Below are 22,773 nucleotides of genomic sequence, written 5' to 3'. Positions count from 1 at the left end.
AACAAGACCCAAAACTTGAGTACAAAGACCAACGATGTCCGCGAACACAAAGAGAACTGGGAAGAATATATCCAAACCGGAACGACAACCACAACAGACAGATACAGAAGGACTCACTCTAAAAAGCGCAAAACAACTCCACCCTTAAACAAAAAACAAAACAAAAAAACAAAACAAAAAAAGCTTGTTTACAGTCCTAAAAATGCTTTAGCATTGTTTCCCAACTGCAAAGAAGCCTGACTTATACAATTACCGATTGATTTAATCCGAATGGTTTCCCTTACCAGTCTCTTACTGTCATTCACTTCTTTATGTATTATTTCCGTCTCTGACCACAAAGCAGTGCAATTGTTACATTCATTTATGTGCTTAGCTATTTCAGAATTAGTAGCGTTAATCCTTACATTTCTCTTATGTTCTGTTAGTCTGTCATGAACACACATCGAAGTTTGCCCTACATAAGCAAAGCCACACGCCATCGGAATTTCATACACTACACTGTTTCTGCACGAGATTGATTTTTCCCGGTGACCTTTCCTGCACTTTTGCATTTCAGTTTCAAACGGAGTTAATCTATCTAACCTGAAATCAGAACTAAAAACTGTTTCAACTCCAAACTGCTTAGCACACGCCTTCAGGTAATGTGAAATTCCATGAAAATACGGGATCACAGCCATCCGTCTTTTCGACGTGTCTTCTCTTTCCTTTTTCTCCTTGGTGTGTACATCTAAATTCCTTCTGATGAACTCTTCTTCATACCCTGCCCCTCTTAGTCTCTTCCATTGACCTTCCAGTGAATTTGTGATAAAATGTATGCATGATCGGTCTAGAGCATTTTTGATCAAAGACATTACCACTCCCGCTTTCACCGTTTTCGAATGGCAGCTACTTTTTGACAGAACAGGTTTCGGGTTTTTTTTGCCGTACTCCCAGCAGAGACCTTTATCAGTGTGAATCCGCAGATCCAGGAATTGTAATATTCCATTCTCCGGTTTCTCTACGGTGAAGCGTAGTTCAGGGGCTGCTGATCTTATCAAATGCTCGAGACCGTTCAACAGGTCATCCCGGAAGGTGCACACAAAAATATCATCCACATAACGCCTCACAAAACACATGTCCTCTCCAAAACCTTGAATTCGATCAAACAAAACAGAGTCCAACGAGTTCAGATACACCTCCGATAAAGCTGGTGCAACCGACGACCCAATGCACACGCCTTCCTTCTGTACAAACTTTTTTCCTTCATACTCCACAACCGTAGACTGAAGATAATAATCAAGAATGACAAGAAAACTGTCTAGCGAAATGCCTGTTTGGGATTGAAACTGAACGAGATTCGATTCTAGCGCATCCTTCACCCTTGTCATCAATCTATTTTTCTCCAGAGAATAATAGAGGTCCTTAATGTCCATCGATAAAACTGAACATTCTCTCCCGTGTTTGACCTCCAATATACTGATGAACTCGTTCGAATTCCTGAGGGACAATGACTTCTCTACATGAGTAAACTTTAGACCGTTCTGTAGAAACTTTGAAACTGATTTCTGCCATGTGCCACATTCGTTAATCACCGCCCGAAGAGGCATTTCCGGTTTATGATCTTTTAAGAAACTTTTTACACTTAGCGTTGACCGCATTGGACCTAACAGACTCTTTGCCACACCTTCCAAATCGTCCTCCTTAAGAACCGAACCGATCTTTGCCCTTAGCTTAGCAAGGTTTCCATTCCATTCATCGAAAAGAAAATTCATCGCTTCGTCCGTTTTCATTCGAAACACAGACCCGGGAAGGATGGCGAATTTTCCAGATTTGTCCGTTTGCAGTAACTTCACTGACCTCGCTTTTAAGTCTTTTTTGACCCCACTGATTTCACGAAAATTTCTCTTGTCATTTGGATACCCGTTTCCCATCACTTTCTCCATTTTACTAACAGCACCATCTATAAACGCTACTCGCTCATCAGGGTTAACCTTCCTGGCAATAGTCTGCATGCACGAAAAAACATCCAGCTTTGATGGCTTTATGTTTAGACAACATTTCGGTCCTCTCCCCAAAATTTCTTCCGATTTTGACGAATTAAGTTCACTGTACGGGTTAACAAACGACGTCTGAGGCATACAACCACCATTATTGTAGACCCAAGACTTCCCGCTCTCCTCGCGCCTAGAACCACACTTCATACTGTCCAAAACAATCCTACGTTTCACATACCAAAGACGGTCGAAACAGGCTTTCTTCATTCTGTTCCAGTGCTGTGGTCCCTCCTGGTTGGAAGTGAGTTCAAGCACCACCCGGACTACCAGCACTGGAACAGAATGAAGAAAGCCTGTTTCGACCGTCTTTGGTATGTGAAACGTAGGATTGTTTTGGACAGTATCAAGTGTGGTTCTAGGCGCGAGGAGAGCGGGAAGTCTTGGGTCTATAATAATGGTGGTTGTATGCCTCAGACGTCGTTTGTTAACCCGTACAGTGAACTTATTTCGTCAAAATCGCAAGAAATTTTGGGGAGAGGACCGAAATGTTGTCTAAACATAAAGCCATCAAAGCTGGATGTTTTTTCGTGCATGCAGACTATTGCCAGGAAGGTTAACCCTGATGAGCGAGTAGCGTTTATAGATGGTGCTGTTAGTAAAATAGAGAAAGTGATGGGAAACGGGTATCCAAATGACAAGAGAAATTTTCGTGAAATCAGTGGGGTCAAAAAAGACTTAAAAGCGAGGTCAGTGAAGTTACTGCAAACGGACAAATCTGGAAAATTCGCCATCCTTCCCGGGTCTGTGTTTCGAATGAAAACGGACGAAGCGATGAATTTTCTTTTCGATGAATGGAATGGAAACCTTGCTAAGCTAAGGGCAAAGATCGGTTCGGTTCTTAAGGAGGACGATTTGGAAGGTGTGGCAAAGAGTCTGTTAGGTCCAATGCGGTCAACGCTAAGTGTAAAAAGTTTCTTAAAAGATCATAAACCGGAAATGCCTCTTCGGGCGGTGATTAACGAATGTGGCACATGGCAGAAATCAGTTTTAAAGTTTATACAGAACGGTCTAAAGTTTACTCATGTAGAGAAGTCATTGTCCCTCAGGAATTCGAACGAGTTCATCAGTATATTGGAGGTCAAACACGGGAGAGAATGTTCAGTTTTATCGATGGACATTAAGGACCTCTATTATTCTCTGGAGAAAAATAGATTGATGACAAGGGTGAAGGATGCGCTAGAATCGAATCTCGTTCAGTTTCAATCCCAAACAGGCATTTCGCTAGACAGTTTTCTTGTCATTCTTGATTATTATCTTCAGTCTACGGTTGTGGAGTATGAAGGAAAAAAGTTTGTACAGAAGGAAGGCGTGTGCATTGGGTCGTCGGTTGCACCAGCTTTATCGGAGGTGTATCTGAACTCGTTGGACTCTGTTTTGTTTGATCGAATTCAAGGTTTTGGAGAGGACATGTGTTTTGTGAGGCGTTATGTGGATGATATTTTTGTGTGCACCTTCCGGGATGACCTGTTGAACGGTCTCGAGCATTTGATAAGATCAGCAGCCCCTGAACTACGCTTCACCGTAGAGAAACCGGAGAATGGAATATTACAATTCCTGGATCTGCGGATTCACACTGATAAAGGTCTCTGCTGGGAGTACGGCAAAAAAAACCCGAAACCTGTTCTGTCAAAAAGTAGCTGCCATTCGAAAACGGTGAAAGCGGGAGTGGTAATGTCTTTGATCAAAAATGCTCTAGACCGATCATGCATACATTTTATCACAAATTCACTGGAAGGTCAATGGAAGAGACTAAGAGGGGCAGGGTATGAAGAAGAGTTCATCAGAAGGAATTTAGATGTACACACCAAGGAGAAAAAGGAAAGAGAAGACACGTCGAAAAGACGGATGGCTGTGATCCCGTATTTTCATGGAATTTCACATTACCTGAAGGCGTGTGCTAAGCAGTTTGGAGTTGAAACAGTTTTTAGTTCTGATTTCAGGTTAGATAGATTAACTCCGTTTGAAACTGAAATGCAAAAGTGCAGGAAAGGTCACCGGGAAAAATCAATCTCGTGCAGAAACAGTGTAGTGTATGAAATTCCGATGGCGTGTGGCTTTGCTTATGTAGGGCAAACTTCGAGGTGTGTTCATGACAGACTAACAGAACATAAGAGAAATGTAAGGATTAACGCTACTAATTCTGAAGGTAACCGGACAAAAGCTCACCGGACGAAAGCTCTCCGGACAGAAGCTCACCGGACAAAAGCTCACCGGACAAAAGCTCACCCGTTTTTTGACAGACCCGGACAAAAGCTCACCCGTTCTTTGACAGACCCGGACAAAAACTCACCTCGATTTCTTTTTTTTTTTTACTATCCGGGCGAAACACGGGCTGAAATAAAGTGCGGGCGCACAGAAGCTCACCCGTTTTTTGACAGACCCGGACAAAAGCTCACCCGTTTTTTTGACAGACCCAAACAAAAGCTCACCTCGATTTTTTTTTTTTTTTTACTATCCGGGCGAAACACGGGCTGAAATAAAGTGCGGGCGCACAGAAGCTCACCCGTTTTTTGACGGACCCGGACAAAAGCTCACCCGTTTTTTGACAGACCCGGACAAAAGCTCACCTCGATTTCTTTTTTTTTTTTTACTATCCGGGCGAAACACGGGCTGAAATAAAGTGCGGGCGCACAGAAGCTCACCCGTTTTTTGACAGACCCGGAGAAAAGCTCACCCGTTTTTTTGACAGACCCGGACAAAAGCTCACCTCGATTTATTTTTTTTTTTTTTTTACTATCCGGGCGAAACACGGGCTGAAATAAAGTGCGGACGCAATGGACATTGGACCATTTTAGGAGAACTTGTAGCTCATCCACCATTGAGTTGAGAATTTTTTAAAAATACTTTGAAAGAACGGGAGTTCGGCCTCTTGGAAAAGTACAAGACAGATTACCAATTTAAAAAATAGTGCGGGATTTTAGATAGGCTCGGGTTCCTTCCACCACAGCTTGTTCCACAAGAACTGACCACCAGGGAAAAGTCTACCGGTGACATCGCTACCTACTGGACTATTTTGATTGCACGTATTTTAACAGCCGCTTCCGTTATGCTTCTGTTCTATCTGCGGCGGCACCCAGAGCGAATTCTTCCCTTCGCCTGACTCTGCGCCGACGGCGACCGGAGTTTCCCCCGGTATGGTGGAATATGTACGAGACCACTCTTCAAGATAAAGACCGGATGAGCCACACCTGCGAAAGATAGAGTACCGGGTTCCAGAAGCCCGTCGGCCACGCCCATCCAAGCGTCTTGAGGCTGATTGAATGCCTACAGCAAAATCAGGCGCTCGTTGCCACGGCATTGACAAAACCCCGGAGAGGTGAGCCCACCGTAAAGCGGGTGCGAAAAATTACTCTGCACCTGCAGAATCGTCTTAGAAATATTTGCGAGCGCTTGCATGTACATCGAGATCTACCAAGACTGCTGGAGCTAGTGGGGCACTGCATTCGCTTCTAACCAATCGATAAATAAACTTGTTTCTACTTAAATCAACAAACCATGCGCCTGTCAGATTTAATTTATCGTTGCCTTTTTGTGTCGCACGCATGCACCTAAGTTGTCCGCACTCGTGTTAAGACCAACATGAAATTTTCTCGTGGTGAGCTTTTGTCCGGGTCGGTGAAAAAATGGGTGAGCTTTTGTCCGGTGAGCTTTTGTCCGGTGAGCTGCTGTCCGGTGAGCTTTTGTCCGGTGAGCTTTTGTCCAGGATTCAATTCTGAAATAGCTAAGCACATAAATGAATGTAACAATTGCACTGCTTTGTGGTCAGAGACGGAAATAATACATAAAGAAGTGAATGACAGTAAGAGACTGGTAAGGGAAACCATTCGGATTAAATCAATCGGTGATTGTATAAGTCAGGCTTCATTGCAGTTGGGAAACAATGCTAAAGCATTTTTAGGACTGTAAACAAGCTTTTTTTTTTTTTTTTTTTGTTTAAGGGCGGACTGGTTTTGCGCTTTTTAGAGTGAGTCCTTCTGTATCTGTCTGTCGTGGTTGTCGTTCCGGTTTGGAGATATTCTTCCCAGTTCTCTTTGTGTTCGCGGACATCGTTGGTCTTTGTACTCAAGTTTTGGGGCTTGTTGGTTCGTGGGTGTAGTGTCAGTGACACACAGAGAGAAAAGAGAAGGAAAGGAAAAATGAAAAGTATTTCTTTCCGGACAAGTGGATGGTTTGCCCCTGTTCGTAGTATTGCTTGAGGGGGCGTCCCTTTGCATTGTTGTCTTTGGATTTTTTTTTTTCTGGTGTGTTGTGCTTTTGAAAGGGGCGTGTTGAGTGTTTGGGTGACCTTGTGGTTGTGAGTATATAAGGATGTGGGACTAAATAAATCTTTTAGCTGCGTTTGAGACGTTCTCTTCTTCACTTGTCTCTGTCCCTTCTACTTTTAAGTTTCTGTTTCTACCGCAGTCTCGGGTTAAGTTCCATCATGGTAAATATCCACCAGCTCGCCTGCACTTTAACCGTTTTTGTTTGTCGCTTCATACCCAGTGGCAGTTGGACTCTTTTGGACTGGGCCTGTTTGAACTAACCGGTTTAGACTGGATTGGTCTGGAGTGGACTGGTTTCGTAATACCGCGGCGCGGTGCACGGTTCCCGCCGTGCTCTTCGCTGCACTAGTTTTCTCGTTGAGTCCACTTTCTCGTTTACAAAAGGAAAAAGTCTTCTGACACGTTTCCAATGACGCGCCGCGGGAGCAGGAGAGGAAGGAAGCTGTGGTGGCTGTATTCGAAACTACCGACGCCCCTTACGAAGAACAGACTGGCAGTCCGGAAGCCCCTCCCATAAATGCTAACGCATTTTTTCCCTTTCTCTCTTACCTTTTTTCATTTATTTTTTACACTCCAGTTGCGGGGTTTCCTTATCATGTTCAATATTCACCTGTTCTGTTCGAGCTTGTGCTTTTAGGTGTTTATTGTTACGCACAAAAAACAGGAAACCCCCTAGTCACAAGGGGTTAAAACCCACTCGGTCACGCTCAAAAGTAAATGTGTGAACGAAGCTCAACACCCTCGAAGAATAATCGGTGTTTTTTCTCTTCTAGGTCACGAGCCCGTTTCTAGCCGTTGTCACGATGATCCGGCGATGCCTCGCGGGTGAGTTTCCATATACAAAGTTCGGTGTGTTTTCTTAATGCGAAAGCATATAAAAGATCCCATGGAACGAAACCGGCGGCGTCTGTAAGCTCAAAAAGAGAAGAAAAACGTGAAAGAATGCCCATTCTCCCATTAGCTGAGCAAAATGGCTCCTAGATAGCCATTGCCGAGAAGGGAGGGGGGGGGGGGGGGGGGGGGCTGCGGCCGTTTTACGAGAGCGCGCGCTCGGCCGCCGCTCTCGTGCCAGGCGTTGCCGGAGGGGGCTGCGGGGCTGCGGGCGGTTCTGCTCTTCTCAGCGCCGAGGAACATAGCGTCGCCTGAGTCATCTATATCGCGGGCGGCCGCAACCTCGCATGTCCGTCCACGCCAGTACATCTCAGACGAACTAAGAAAGCCGCTTTTTACATGTATTCTATCGTTACCATGTATCATTAATGGGGATATATCGGAGGTATGGGAAACGGTCTACTAAAATTCTCGATTGTCACGGATGGAAACAGTGATCAACGAACGCCAAACTAAATGTTTAATGAGGCGAACTTGTGACCAGAAACCTAGAGAGAAAAGTATCGAGCACCCTGCGTCATTGACGGAAGGATGAATTACCCGAAGCAGCGCGTCACCTCTCTGCTTTTTTAGACACGCGGTAAGGTCGGGAACGTTCCGAATCAGAATACTCGGTGACAGCCGAGAATGGACTGGAACATTCCCGTCGAAATAAAAATCCGGGCCCAGCGGGCTTGAAACAACTTAACTTCCCCCGCGTGGCTTTCGCGTATACGCTGCCAACTCCGCCGCGCACACGAAAATATATACTTGCTCGGAATTTCCAGGTGCGCATCGCGAAAGTAGATATCATTCACGCTTGTAGACGTGAAGGATATTGGAGCAGCGTTCACTTCGCAGTCGCACGTACTCCATGTTACGTTCCTCCTTTTATTAGCTTCACTCTGGAGCAGTTTCGGGAAACGTGGTTATTTTGTGTGTATGTATATATTATGTCTGTGTGCTTTTGTGCTTACGTGCGTACGTGCGGGCCTATGTATGTGTGTGTGTTTGTCTTGCGCTATTCATGTGCAAGTAGATAGAAGGGCCTGCCGACTACGATCTCTGATCTCAAATCGTGAGACTTCTGAATACACGAAATTTAAGGGCCACACTAGATCCATCGACACTTCTTTGGCGATATGTATGAACTCAAAGCGCACTAAGCGAAAGGATGACGCCGAAAGACGCTCGAATATTTAACGAAGGGTTCCGGAACATTCATGGAGATGCACCGCAGAGCGTCCGGTCAGGGAATGTTCGTTGGAGACGGCGAATGAAAATAAAGTGTAATCACCGACAGAGTAAGAAGGGCAGGGCGTGTCTTTCCAAGGACCGGCCTCCAGAAGGCGTTTTACGCCATCCGCCGTACTCTTGGTTGCGCACGCGCGCTCGAGATGCGAGGAACGCCGAAGCGCCTTCGAAAGAAGGCCGCTGGAGCTGGGGTGACCACGAAAACTCCTCCGATGCATGCCACTGCAGTCGGTCTGCTGTCGGCGCCACGCGTCCGTCTGCGCGTACAAACGCTGACTTCTTATAGAAACAGCGTTTGTTGCAATTTGTGATTTTTTCAACGCGCGTAGTTTATGTTTTGAAATCATTACTCGGCGAAAGTTTTTGCGTAAAAAACGTCTCCAGGTTCTAGTCACAATGTAGATGTTATCGCGCAGAAAGGCGCAATTAAGGCTCGAAGAATCTTCCAGGTAATCGAATTTATTTTTTCACCTCTGCTACCATGCCACATGGCTAACTAACGCAATAAAAATTAAAAAAAAAAAGATCCGAAGGTTTGTATGACGACGATATTGCGAATACTTACGACGGTTTTTAGATTAAATGCCTCATAGGGGCGATGCAACAGTTTTTTGTTTTGTTTTTTTACTTTCTATAAAGAGAGTTTAGTTTTCCTTTACATTTATGAAGTATAAAACACACGTTGTTATTGTTGTTGTTGTTGTTGTTGTTTTCTCTTTTTTTACGCAGTGGCACTGTTGCAGAAAGAATCCGAGAAAAACGAACACTACATGTTTACCCCCAACTCGGAGCCAGAAAAGGCGGCCACGGGATCTGGAGCCATTATATATGCAGCCAATGTTTTTTAGCCTATAGCCACGCGTTGGGGTTGACAGAGCACAGGGCGTGCGCTGACTTCCACGCATTGTTCAGGTTCAGCTATTCCCGCCATTGCAGCGATAGGGCACGAGTCAATATCCGAATGCTTGTCGAGGCATCGATAGCCACGAGCCAAAATCTCGATGCCTACGTAGCCTTCGTGTCCACTGTTTGAGCAGCATTCGAATATCGTCGCAGCGGAGATCGCAAAGATTGACGACACATTCCTGGTGATCGCATTGTCGGCATTGTCCCCGCAGCTCCGTCATTAAAATTTGCGAATGAGAGACTGAAGGAAAAGGTCCTATTTTATTATCCTTGGAAATCCACCGCGACGACGAAGACGCTTCTTGGTCAGTGGCGTTGCGTTCGAGTATTTTTTGGTCCGTGCCACTATGCTGGTGTGAAGTGAGAAACGTTTCCACCCAATATATTTGCACATGACCTTTAACATCGACAGAAATTACATTGCAAAGTAGATTTATGCATAAATGTAGAATTTCAAGAACATAACAAGTGGGTCGCATTATCTGCTTATTTCAAAGCGGTACTTGCTTTCTAAGCGCCTCGTAAATATGTTTCTAAATTCAAAAATCACTTTTTTATTATTAGTTTTGGCACATAAAACGCATGAAACTTGTATAAAACTTACTCCTTCAAAACGTGAGTAAACTGTTCGCCTAAACTACTCGTTAATGTTTAAAAGGCGCCTGATTTTCCCCTTTGTGAAAGCAAGTTTCTCCGCTGCTTAGTGAAAGCATATCAGGCGCGAGGCATAAAAACTAAAAAATGCCTCGAAAATCCGCTTTCATAAAAACTTTTTTTTTTCTTTTTTTTTAAGGGAACGTTAAGCGGTGGCTAGTAGTTTGAAATCGGATTATTCTTCGTGCATAAAACGTTAGAGTAAAAAACGGCCATGTCACGTATTCGGAACTACCATGGGTCGTTTTATATTCCGCAGTGATCGATATAAATTTTAAAATAAAACACACTTTACAATGCGTGGAACAGAATACATCGCAATATTTATACGACATCTTTTGAAAACAGCATTAAAAAATTTTCGCATTACTATTCATCATAAGATATTCACCTAGCCCTAACGAACAGGCACTCGCCATGTCATTACACACAAAAAGAGGATTAACCTTTATCGGAAGTAATCATCATAATTGAATTTAAGACATCAAAATATGACAAGTAGCAAAACACAATAAAAAATTGGCAGTTGCTTTTATATTCGAAGTTCTATAGTTCATGACACGCAGTATCTAAGGGCGATCGTTTAAACCTATCTAGAGGATGTAGTAAAGTGGTAATTTTACTCTTGAACAAGAACGAAAAGGACAGCGCTCTTTCGTTCTACTGCCCTTTTCTCTTCCGCCGATGTTTTGTGCGCTGTTTAATATTAGTATCACTAATTATCTAGAAGACATTAAACTGTCGTTTCGGGAGGTGAACGAGAATCTTTGTTGGGTATTCATTTTCCCGTTTGAGTGGGGAAACTGCGTGCATGAGTCAAGGGGCTTCCGTTTCCCCGCTTAATTTAGCGGGAAAATAAATTGATGTGTGGGTCTCAAGACGTTATTTTTTTCTGCTAGGTTTAGTGGGGAAATTTTATCGATGTATGTTTCACGTCTTGTAGGTCATGTTGCCGTGAAGTTTCCCGCAAAACCTACACTCTAAGAAATGCCTGCGCGTCTACGTATAACCGCGAGACACTCAAAGAGCCAATCTCTGCGATCTACGAAATCAGCTCAGCGAATGATGAGGCGGAACATCTGTTTAGAGCTAACAATGAAGTCTGCGCTGTGAAACATCATGCTTGCATTGCGTAATGCCACAGCGCAGATTTCATTTTCAGGTCTAAACACATGTTCCGCCTCATCATTCGCTGAGCTGATTTTGTAGATCGCAGAGATTTTCTTTTTGAGTGTTCCGCGGATAAGTAGACGCCCAGGCATATCTGAGAGTGTAGCGGGGAAACTGAAGGTGTATAGATCACGTGACATCAATTTTCCGTCAAATTTATTGGGGAAACTGAACTGGTGTATTGGTCACCACACACAGGTCACACGGCGTGAGTTTTGTTTTAGAGCGTATTGAACATCGTAAATCACTAAATCAACTAATTTAAAAAAAAGGTATAAGCTACATACAGAAATTGACAGTCTTCCTAAAAACACACTATTTGGTCCCGTTTCTAGGTTTCGGCTTCTTATCGGAGAGAAACCTTCCGCTAGCTCGCTTGTCCCCACGTGACCGAGACGAGCAGCTACCTCCTCGCATTCCTGCATGCGTCGATTTCAAGCAAACACTACTAATCATCGAATTATTTTTAAATCAAGAATGCACACAAAATGCACAAGTGTATGAAACTGACACCTTTTGGCCTTTATTAATTTTTTTTCGATACAAATTTGTGTTTCGCTCGTATTCGTGATCCATCGTTATATAGAGTGCTGCCAATGAACGGAATGTTATCGACGGCGATCTCACACACCGCAGCAGGCAAAGCGGGCTTCACGGAGGGCGACGTCATCATCCGCGTCCAAGGGGACACGGTCTTTGAGGCCCAGAGCGACCAACTGCGCAGAGTGAGCAAGTTCTTCCAGGATAGCCTCAAAGGAGAAGAGGCCAAGATGGACGGCAAGTACATGGTACGGGCTTCCAGACGCTGTGCGTCCGCTACGAGCGAGCCAAGTCAACCCCATCCTAGCTGCACTTTAACATACAAACGAGCAGACCAGTTTAAATCCACAGTACAGTGCTGTGACACCTTGTCGGAACCTAGCGCATCCTTATGTATATTGCACCTTACGTTGGAGGAACCATAACGAACATCTGCTCGGAGGGTGACATCCCGTTTAGTCACAATGACAACCTGACATCACTTGAGATCATGACGTTACGTGACTCTGTGACGTCTCAGCGTCACTTCACCATTTCAAGGGGAAAGAAAGGGGGGGGGGGGGGGGGGGGGGATGAGGAGAGCCTGTATTCACTCTACGCCATATTTGTGGGTGCTCTTTAAAGCGGATGCTCAGAGCGAGGTCACATTAATAGGCTGCTAAGACCGGCAATCTTGATGGTGTGGAATGCACGCTGAAAAAGAACTGTGGAAGCTCGCCGTCAGCACGCGCTCAGCAGTCGCGCACACAGTTGTGGCCGCAAGTGAATAGACCCTATAGCATCTGCAAAAAAAATCTCCGTTCGCTTTCTTTGCCGAACACGAAGGCAGCCAGTCGCGGTAAGCGGTTGAAAAATACCAGACAATGACGAAGCTTGGAATGCGATTGGATCTGAAAGACGCGATTGTATTTAGGCAGGGAAAAATGAGCGAGTGAAATGTTAGGCTGTATTGCCCCTGGGCACATTGCGTATCTTTCTGGTCTAATCGCTATGTGAGCTTTGTCGTCCGCCGCGATCTATCTGTTGTTGGTAGTGAGTGGCGCTGTCTCCATGTCCTGTGAAAAAGTAAACAGAGAGATCTTTTTTTTCTTTTTTGGTGTGCTTACAGTCACTGATAATTTAAGAAACGCAGAGAGTTTTCTGAGCACCTTATCATCCCTCCGCTGAAAATCAGACTGCATTGTTCGCTATTCTAAGAATTGCACTGAAGGAATGACGAAGCGATAAGCGTAAACATAATAAGCTAATTGACCTGCGTTTCCTAAGCTGTCGGTGTCTTATGGGTCGAAGTTCGTGGTGCTGAATTTTACGCGTCCCCTACTGAGGGCCAGTCTTAGGCGCGTATTGGACACGAGTATGACGTCAGCATTCGGCTGAAACTCGCGTTCAGTTAATCAGGATACGAGGGAGCCCTAGCCTACCGCTGACACAGCACTGGTGTCACAATAAATGCATCACCTGAGCACATATTTGTGAAAAGTTTCATCGCACTCTCTTCATTAAATCATTGTACGACTCTTTTTTATGATTCTCTGGCGCTCGAGAGCACTCTCCAGATGGCACAATTCTTCAGGCCAATTTTTTTTTTCTGGGAATATAGGGTCTTGAAAACAAAAGAAGTCAAGGTAGAGCCAATCTTGACCATCTTTGTCCAGAGTCTGTGTGTCTTGAACCTAATTTGCCAAACAAGTGCCAAGGTTTGACTTCACTGGAGGTAATTTGGCTGTCATCTGGCATCTTTGGGCCTAAATCGCCCAAAAAGTGCCAGGCTTCACTTCTGGCGGTTTGGTTTTCATTTGGCAACTTTGGACCTAAATTGCCGAGATGCTGCAGATTTATGCTTCGCTGTTGCTAGGTTGCCCGTCATCTGGCATCTTTGACTGGAAGTTTGGTAGTTCGGCAATTATTCGGCGAGTGCCAAAGAAAAGTCATAGAAACGCCAAAAACAAAAGTCTTCTGGCACTAACTAACGCCTTGGAGTAAAACTTGAGCTAGACATTTGTTCGCTTAACCTACCGATTAAGCAATTATGCGGCGCGAGCCAAAGAAAAGTCATAGAAACGCCAAAAAACAAAAGTCTTCTGGCACTAACTAACGCCTTGGAATAAAACTTGGGCTAGACATTTGATCGCTTAACCTACCGATTAAGCAATTATGTGGCGCGATCCCAAGAAAAGTCATAGAAACGCCAAAAAACAAAAGTCTTCTGGCACTAACTAACGCCTTGGAATAAAACTTGGGCTAGACATTTGATCGCTTAACCTACCGATTAATCAATTAATGCTTTAATCCCGATTAATTTTTTAAACCGGTTAATCAGTTAGATTTTGACAAACAAACAGAAAGTAAAAATTCGACACGTTTGCTACGCAGAAATGGACGAGTACACCTGTATGAAGGCAAAGTTTAGAAGGCATTTTGACTTAAACAGAATGGGCGAGGTTTGTAACTCCAAACAAGTAGAGAGGGTTATACCTGTCTTAGTCACTTGAACAACGTTATGCTGAAATGCAGCAAAGGCTATAAGAGCGAGCCCATAGCGTTGGAAGCTGCCCTTAATGCACGATAGCTTGTGCCGCCAAGATGTGCCCTGGAGCAAGGAGCACGCTCTTATAGCCTTTCCTGTGGTACATCGTAAGATGAAATAAAGTGTATGGTGTCCGTTTAGCTCAGCAGAAACTATTGCGAACCATCAAAGGAGTTCGCCATTGCCGGAGCATATCAACGAACCTCTTTGCCTTATGGCTGAATGAGTAATTTGTAAGTGTGGATGTCTTTTGACTGTTCTGGAACCATAAACGTCAAGGTTGATTTAAAATTCGAAATTGTACTGCGCCATTCATTACATAATCAGCGGAGGCAAAACATTTCATTATGACTTTTTTTTTTTACTATTATGCATGGAAACGAACGAAACAGATTAATCTAATAATTAGTTGATTAAAGAGTGGCGATTAATCGGATTAAAACTTTGAATCGACGTCCAACCCTAAATAAAACAGTACTATAGGCCAAAGTAAGGCACCTAATATTACCAAAATTGAACCGCGTTAGGTGCTTCCCTGGCGTGCTACTGTGGGCTGTCGACGTGTCCAGTCAAAATGTACAGGCGTCCGCCATTTGAGCAGCGGTCTAACCTCGATCTCTGAAACCGTAGCTTTCAATCAGCGGCATACCGAAGGAAGCCTTCAGCGCCCTACTGGAGTACGTCAACACTGGGAGCCTGACCCTGTACGAGCACAACATCGCCGACATCTACTACGCCGCTCACAAGCTGAAGATGCCCTTCGTCGTTCACAAGTGCCTCCAGGTAGGCTTCGGCCCCCTCATGCGCATCGCCCAAGTGATGTGCATTTTATTGGTCGGATTGATATAACGTGTCCGTTGAGGACTCTCATAACAGGACATAACAATTGTCGCGCACAGTGTTTTTTTTTTTTTTTTTTTTTTTTTGTACCGAAGTAGAAGATTTTTGGTTGCAATCTTTAAAACATTCTTTCCTTTTTTTTTTCTTTTTTTTTTTTTTGGCGGGTGAACGGTATTTTTAGCGAGGATTCGAGCGTACTCATCACCTAGGGTCCGGACAGCCACTCACGTTCCTCTGAATCTCGTCAAAACCTTCGCTGTTGTCAGTTTCCAACTTCCCGAAAACAACAAGGGCGAGGAACGACCGCAATGGTACGAGGACGAAAGGCCTGCTGCTTCGTGCTTGATATCCTCACTGAAAACATTCAAAAGTTTCACGCTTTCCAAAAACAAAATAAGCGCGCGCATTTTCTTTCTTTTTACGGCGGTATGTAGATGTTACTGGCCCCCTCCCGTCAAAAAATGCTCCTGTTCGAACGTCCAACCCCAATCTACACACATACACGCCAAGTGCGGCAAGGCTCTTTCTCGCTCCCCCTTCCCCCCATTCCCCTTTCCTCCGTAGCCCGCCGTTGTTCCGAAAAACCCACATGATCACGTAGAGACGCCCTATCCCCTCCCCATTCTTCCTCCTACATTCCCCCTATCCCCCCGGCAGCCATTGTTGCCAACTATCCACGTGGTCGCGCTGTGTGCACACGCTGCATAGCCCCCCAGCGGCCGCCGGCCAGGTTTCGTTCTCGTGTGCTCTCTGCGCCTCTACAGAACACCTCAAGTACGTACTTTCACTTCTTCACAGGCACGGCCAGAAACACTCCCGTTCTAAGAAACAAAAAAAAAAAAAACGTTTTTGTGTTTTTTTTTAACAATTGCAACATCTAGCACAACCGTTCCACCAAAGCACACATCTCCTCTAAGTCTCCTCAATTAATTTCTGTGAAAGCGAACAGCCCAATGCAAACATTGTATAGCATAATGGTTAAATTGTGCAACGGGGCAACGGACAGAAATGAAGACACGAACACAGCGCTACTTACAAATGAACTGTATTTTCGTTGTCACTCAATATATATACCGGCGCCAACGAAAACAGGTTAAGAAATATATACACACACATTGTTAAAGGGATAAAATTGTGACATCACTCATCACACCATCTCAGACTAGTCATCCCTGGTTGAGGAACAGTAATTCTTTGTCCGAAAAAAAAAAACGCAGACGGTGTGCTGACACACTGCAGCCCCCATCTACCGATTTCTTGGGCCTGAAGTATTTCTCGCGTGAGTTTGTTTTGTTTTCGGTCAGTACAACACAGTCGGCAAAGGGTGGAATGCAGTAACAGTCTCTGCAGTGCACACCGAGATGCCCTGATACGAAGCCATCTTGTATCGGTGCTCCCTCAAACGTTCATTCAGGCAGCAGCCCGTCTGACCCCCAAAGTGACGCCCACGCGATAATGCGACGGAATAAACGACCTCCTTCTATATACACACTCAACAAAGCAGGTTTCGAGCTTCTTCGAGCAGCCGCATCCGCCTGTCGTGTTCTATCTGCGTCGGACAAAGAACGCAGCAACTACCGCTGTCCATCTCAGCACACTTCCTGTAATCGTTTGCACATTTTGTTTCTTTTCTTTTTTTGTCGGGCATGGCATTTGTTGTGTCCTGTTTGGACAGTTCTTAACCAAACCGGATTGCAGGTTTCGGGTCCAGTGACGTCACCGGTGACGTTTTTTTCGGTTTCACCTAGCTGCATTTAGAGTTGCCTATATTTACAATTTGGGGATCTGCAATGTCCGGAGGGCTTTCCTCCTGTTCATCCCGCGACATCGTCGATGTGTTCGAGGTCACACCATAAGCATTCGAAAGCTCCGCCCGGTACTTTACTGGGGAAAACATCTTACTACGCAAAAATCCTGTGGCCTTGAAGCCGACCGCTTTTGCGCAGTCGAAACTGTCGGACGCGCGCACAGTTAGGTTTTTTTTTAGTTGGGAAGGCTGACTGCCGCTATCTGTTGTCACGAACCAGAGATGGCAAAATTACTTTTAAAACGTAATTAAATTACATTACTCATTACTTTTCTGAATACTGCAAAAATGTAATTAAATTACATCACAAACTACCGCAGACTAAAAGTAATGACGTTGCATTACAATTACATTCCAAAATAATAAAATTACTTTGACATTACTTTAGAATGCCTTGAGGCAGTAATTTGTGCTCATTTTATTTACCGTAGGTGTACTAAAACTCAGACCTTCCTGTTTACACCGTAACAGCTTTATACGCCTCAAAGTGAACCATACTGCACAGTCCTTTTGCTGGCGCACACGACATAACTATTAAACATGACGAATAGCTCTTTTAGATGTGACTCAAAGACAGTCGACTCACCGGTTTCGCTGCTTATTCAAAGGTGTAGGTCCTTTCTAAAATGGCGATAAGTATCCGTCTTTTTTTATTTAGACGAACTCAGTCCGTTAAGTCGGGCCATGAGAGCTTGTTCTTACAAGGAGTCATCACGTGAAATGTAGGGAGCCTTTATGTGCGCTTTGCTAGGGTGATGCCACCCTCTGTAATACCACTCGCCGACAAACCAGCAGCCATTTTGGTCCTCGGCGATAATCCGTGGGCTTATAACCCTCCCGGAAACAAGCACCTTATCTCACAAGTTCGGAGCAGCGTTGTGGAACCCACGGAGGGAGGATTAGCATTTTCCCCCTAGGATGGGAGGACCGATGGACACAAGGGCCACTTTCCGGCGCACGGGTAAACAATGAGGAACAAAATGGCGGTGGACGAGGGTGTGAGAAAGGTAAACAGGCAGTTGGCATCACCCTATGCGAAGCGCACATGAAGGCACACTTAGTGAAACGTTTCCTTTCCGCCTCGGACGCAGTATAATCCCATCTTCCCAAGCGCACCGGTTGACGTATTTCCTGTCATTCCTTTCAAAAAGTATTATTCTCGAACAACCGATGAGCCCAAGTTTCTGCGCATTGTCACACGAAGGGGCTGGATAATTGCTAGGCAGAAGCGTCGCCAATTGAGGAAAGGAATGACGCGAGCTTCCTAAATTTGTACTTTCCCAACATATGGGTGGCGATATTAGCTTGTACGTTTATTCCAGAATAAACTTCCCAGGGGAAGGCAGCGAGGCATACTGCGAGCGGCACCTGCTTTGCTCGAGAACGCACGAAACATCCTGGGGCCTTGACAAGGCATTTTAATATACTATGTATTCCGCTCGTTTGTTATTCACGATGGTTGAAGCTCACAGCTTGACCTTGATTGACGAAAGAACAAGAAGGCTGGAGACCTGCTTGTCCTGTCTTCTCAGGTTTTCAAATGTTTTGGCCTCATTAATTGGTGACGTGTCCTTCGCCGTGTAGCCTAAAAGCCGTTCATCCCTAAGCTGACAGTGCATGCGGTGGAACCTACGTGCTCCTTGAACAGTCACGTGTCTATCTTTCGCCACCTAACCACGCTCTCGTTCATACCACCGAGCAGAGGAAGGGGCGGGTCAGGTGATTAAAGGGAAGTGTTTGATTGGTTCTGGTTAGCTCGCAGCTCCCACCGCATAGCTTAGGGATGAACGAAGTACAGTATCGAATCTTTCTTGCCCGGAGCTCGTAAGCCGTGGCCTTCCAGCGATGTCTACACGTAAGCTTTCCTCGCTCGCCTTTCCTGCCCGCCTTTGTGCGTATGTTTAGTTCTTTGTACGTGGCTATGCACTCAGGTAGTCGCCGTTTATTTTCTCTGACGTCTCTTTCACAACATTTCACCATGCAATATTTTTAAGCTTGCAAACGAACTTTTTTTTTTTCATTTGGGACAAAAATAATTGTAGAAGTAATTAGTGATTGTTGTCGAAATTACTGCCTGAAAATAATTCATTACATTACTAAATTACCAGCCTAGAGAAGTAATTCCTTACAATACTCATTACCACAAAAAGTAATTTAATTACTCTAATTTTATTATAGTAATGTCATTACAGCCATCTCTGTCGCGAACAGCGTTTGTGGCAGCGGAGACAGCCATTTCTACTAGCGAGTTTTAGTAGACCATGTTTCCCCCTCTGCTAACTCCCTCGGGACCCGGAACTCTACGGCCACGGCCATCGGCGCGCAGGCACAGTGGCGGTTTCTTCGTTGCGGAGGGGGAAACACGGTCTACTAAAACTCCCTACTGTCTTGGCGAATCCGGTATCCCAGCGCGTCGCCGGCAGTTGTTTCCCTCGGCGCAGCACGAAAGCTCGACATCAAAGACAGCGCTATGCACACGTCTCCTCTCGGACACGGTTTGTCCACGCATATAGGAGAGGATTCCGTGTTGTACGCGCGCTGCCCAGTGCAAACGAGCGGAAAATAATCTATACTCCTAGCAAAGTATTTTCCTCCGTTCTGCTTTTCCATCGCGTCACTTGTGAGAAAGAAAAATCAAAAGTTATCATCTCCCCCATGCGGCTACAGAGCAGCTCGACGACGGTCTGGGAGCCTGTAACATGGGAATCAGCAAGAAAAAAATATAGCATCTCATTAAACAATAAACAAGAGTAACTTTTAGCCAACTGTTACCATGCTCCGTGTACCACACTATCGGAGCCTTTGAACTTTGAAGCATCCCTTTAAGCGCGTGCCCGGATGAAGCCGTGACCGCAGCGAGCGCTTCAAAGCATGCTTCAAAGCTCCCGTAGTGTGCTACACGGAATACGGTAGCGGTTTGCTAAACGTTTCCAATAAAAAAAATGAAAAGGAGATAAAGACATCCAGTAGAAATTATGGGTATTTTTTAAAGCTTTACAGATTTGCTTTAAAACAGCCATGAAAACTACACTCATACGCTTTAAGAAGTGAGTTGCACGACCAAGGGGACATAATATCGGGGGCTAATCATCGTCATAAGTCGAATAATGAACTAGACTTTGTTGCTTAACTTTATATAGGGAAACTAAACACAGGGTTCCAATTAGAAACTTGCTGAGCATTAACTAAAACCACTCAGTTAGTTGTTTCAGAAAGACTAAGCGCGTGGGAAGCTCACTATAGTACGCTGAAGTTTCCACTCGTGTACCAGGTACAAGGCTAGTTGCGAGAAAACGCGGACGAGAAGAGACGAGAAAGCCGCTCGGGCCCGTTGCTGCACCGGTATCCTCGTACCTGCTGCACCAGTGGTAACTTGGTCCAACCTGCTTCTCACGTGCTCCAAGTCTTTCTATGATTTAGTGGTTTTCAATGACGTTCCGCAAATTTACAGTTAGAACACTATGCTCATTCTTACTAATTAAAAATTAATCACAATAATATAGTTAATTAGCCAACGGTTTGTGACGATTAGATTTCTATATTATGTCCCCCTGGTCGTAGAAGTCACCCGCACAAACCGCGTTAGTGGAGCTTTCAGGGTATTTTTAAAACAAATCTATAAAGTTTAGAAGAAAAGAAATGGATAGTGACCGACAATTTAAGAAACGCAAGACGTGCTGCGTATCATGCATCTTATTATCGTTTCTCAGCTACTGATATAGCGTCGTGTTTGTTTATGAAAATGTCGCAGACCGAATCATAAAGCAAGAAGTGTTGACATGTTAAATCACACTCTCGCGGTTCTGAAGGCGTTACTGACAATGGTGACTCACAACTTAAGAAATGCAGGGAGTGCCAAGCTTTCGAGCTTCTCTTTATTCCTGCACGGCCCCATGAGCTCGCCGAATCGGCCAATCAGAAAGCCGATAAGTGATTCAGGAAGCGAGACAAGCGCGAACACAATAAGCCCTTGGCCCGCATTTTGTGAAGCTCTCGCGGTGGCTATACGGAGAGCAACAGTCATACTTCTTGAGCAAGAGTTGTGCTGACGTCAGAGGGACGCCGAGCTCTGCTTGGCTCTGATTGAACGATAGTGGGTATACCTGAAAGCAAGCTGCCTTGATGTTTGCCCACTATCCTTCATTCAGAACCAATCAGAGCTCGGCGTTCTGACATCACCACAACCCCGACAAAAGAAGCAGACGACTGTTGCGTACCGCACAGATGAAATGTGCGCCTTAATCGGCTCATTGGATTGAGGAATGCCTAGTTTTCACCACAAAAGCATTTATTTAGGCCTATCGGGAAGCTGTACAGTGGAGCTGGTATCGCGAATAATAATAGTATGTGCGGTGCCGATGAACCTTTCATTTTTACGATTTAGCTGCTTTGTAGGTGAAATAAACATAAATATTTTATTGAATTATGTTGACGAAGGAAGAATTTAATGGGGTGAACACTATTCATACATGCTTACGATGCGACTTTCCTTGTATTTATAAAAATACTAGCTCTGAATGGATAATCATACGAGCATTTGCAACATGACGCATAATTCTATTTTTGAGGCAGTAGGATGGTTACGTGTAGTTGTTGCCCGGACAAGATGGCAATAGCTAGACATGGAATCAAGCAGGGCGTAATGTATATGTAGCTTAATCTTAGTTCGTAAGAAACTGCGGCACATGGCGACCGCACCACCTGCGTGAGATAGACTTTTATAATGAAATATTCGATATAAAAGTTACATAACATGTGCTCATAAAAAAATATATATATATATATATATTGTTCCTCGAGCGTACGTTGCTTTACTAAATGAAATGGGATCGTTCATATTTCGAAGGAACTTCAGAAACTCACTGCTCCATTGAGTTGTGGAACTATTGCATTGCACCTTTATGCATTATTTTCTTGACCCGAGGAGTCCTTACCGCACAAAAAGCTTATGACCAAATGTTAACCAGCTCACCAGCATCTCCTTAAAAACAAAAGTGGGTAGTATTATTCGTATAAAATATACACGAATTATGATCGCCAATATTTCCATTATAATTTGTATAAACAGCAAAAAAGAGTTCCTTGTCGAAGACCGCATACAGCATTCAAAAACGAGGAATGTTTACCGTCAATATTTACGCATAGCTCGCGACCATTTCAGCGACAGTTGAACAACATAGTTGGTACGCCCAAAAACTCTATTTACTTAGCCTATCAGCGGGCAAACCAGAAACTAAATAGCAACTCGGAGGGCGAACATCATATTTATTTAGCCGAGCACGTAAGGGAAGAACGCAAGCAACGAAAGAAGACCGATATTCGGAGCACGTTGCCATGGATTAGGGTGCCTGGAATGCGTTCCTGACTGGTGTGCTCAGATTCCTATCTCGTCCATGCGTCAAAAGTGGTCCGTAAGTGGGAGCAACGTGTCACGCTGTCGGATGTTGCGATCCTGGCGGTTGGTCGTAGAATTTTCGGAAACGAGTACGAACGACCACGAGTGTCGCTGTCGTCGCGGCGTCCCAACTCGAGGCTGCCGAAGCTTCCGTGGCTGTCAAGATTAAGAGCGACCCGCAGCAGTACAGGCATCCGCCGCATCCACCACGGGTTCCTGTGCCACCGCCAGGTGGAGTTTAAAGGCCCATAGGCACTGCATAGGCACATTCGTGTTTGAGCGCGGTGCGTTCCGTAGCGGCAAGCGGACGTGTTGCGTTGCAAAGAGCGCTTGCGCCAAACGTGTACGCACAGTTGTGTTGACACGCACTCAACCGCAGTCAAGTCCTATCGTCGTTAGCGGCTCACCAATAGTAAGCGAAATCCAAGGCAACATGGCAGCGCACAGCGACAGCGTCGAAGTGTTCGATCTTGGGACAATCCCGCCGGCTTCCCCGATGTTTCGTCAAGCTT

This window comes from Ixodes scapularis, unplaced genomic scaffold, assembly GCF_016920785.2.
Source record: "Ixodes scapularis isolate PalLabHiFi unplaced genomic scaffold, ASM1692078v2 PGA_scaffold4__175_contigs__length_147842914, whole genome shotgun sequence".
Taxonomy (NCBI): Eukaryota; Metazoa; Arthropoda; class Arachnida; order Ixodida; family Ixodidae; genus Ixodes; species Ixodes scapularis.
This window is presented reverse-complemented; position numbering follows the sequence as displayed.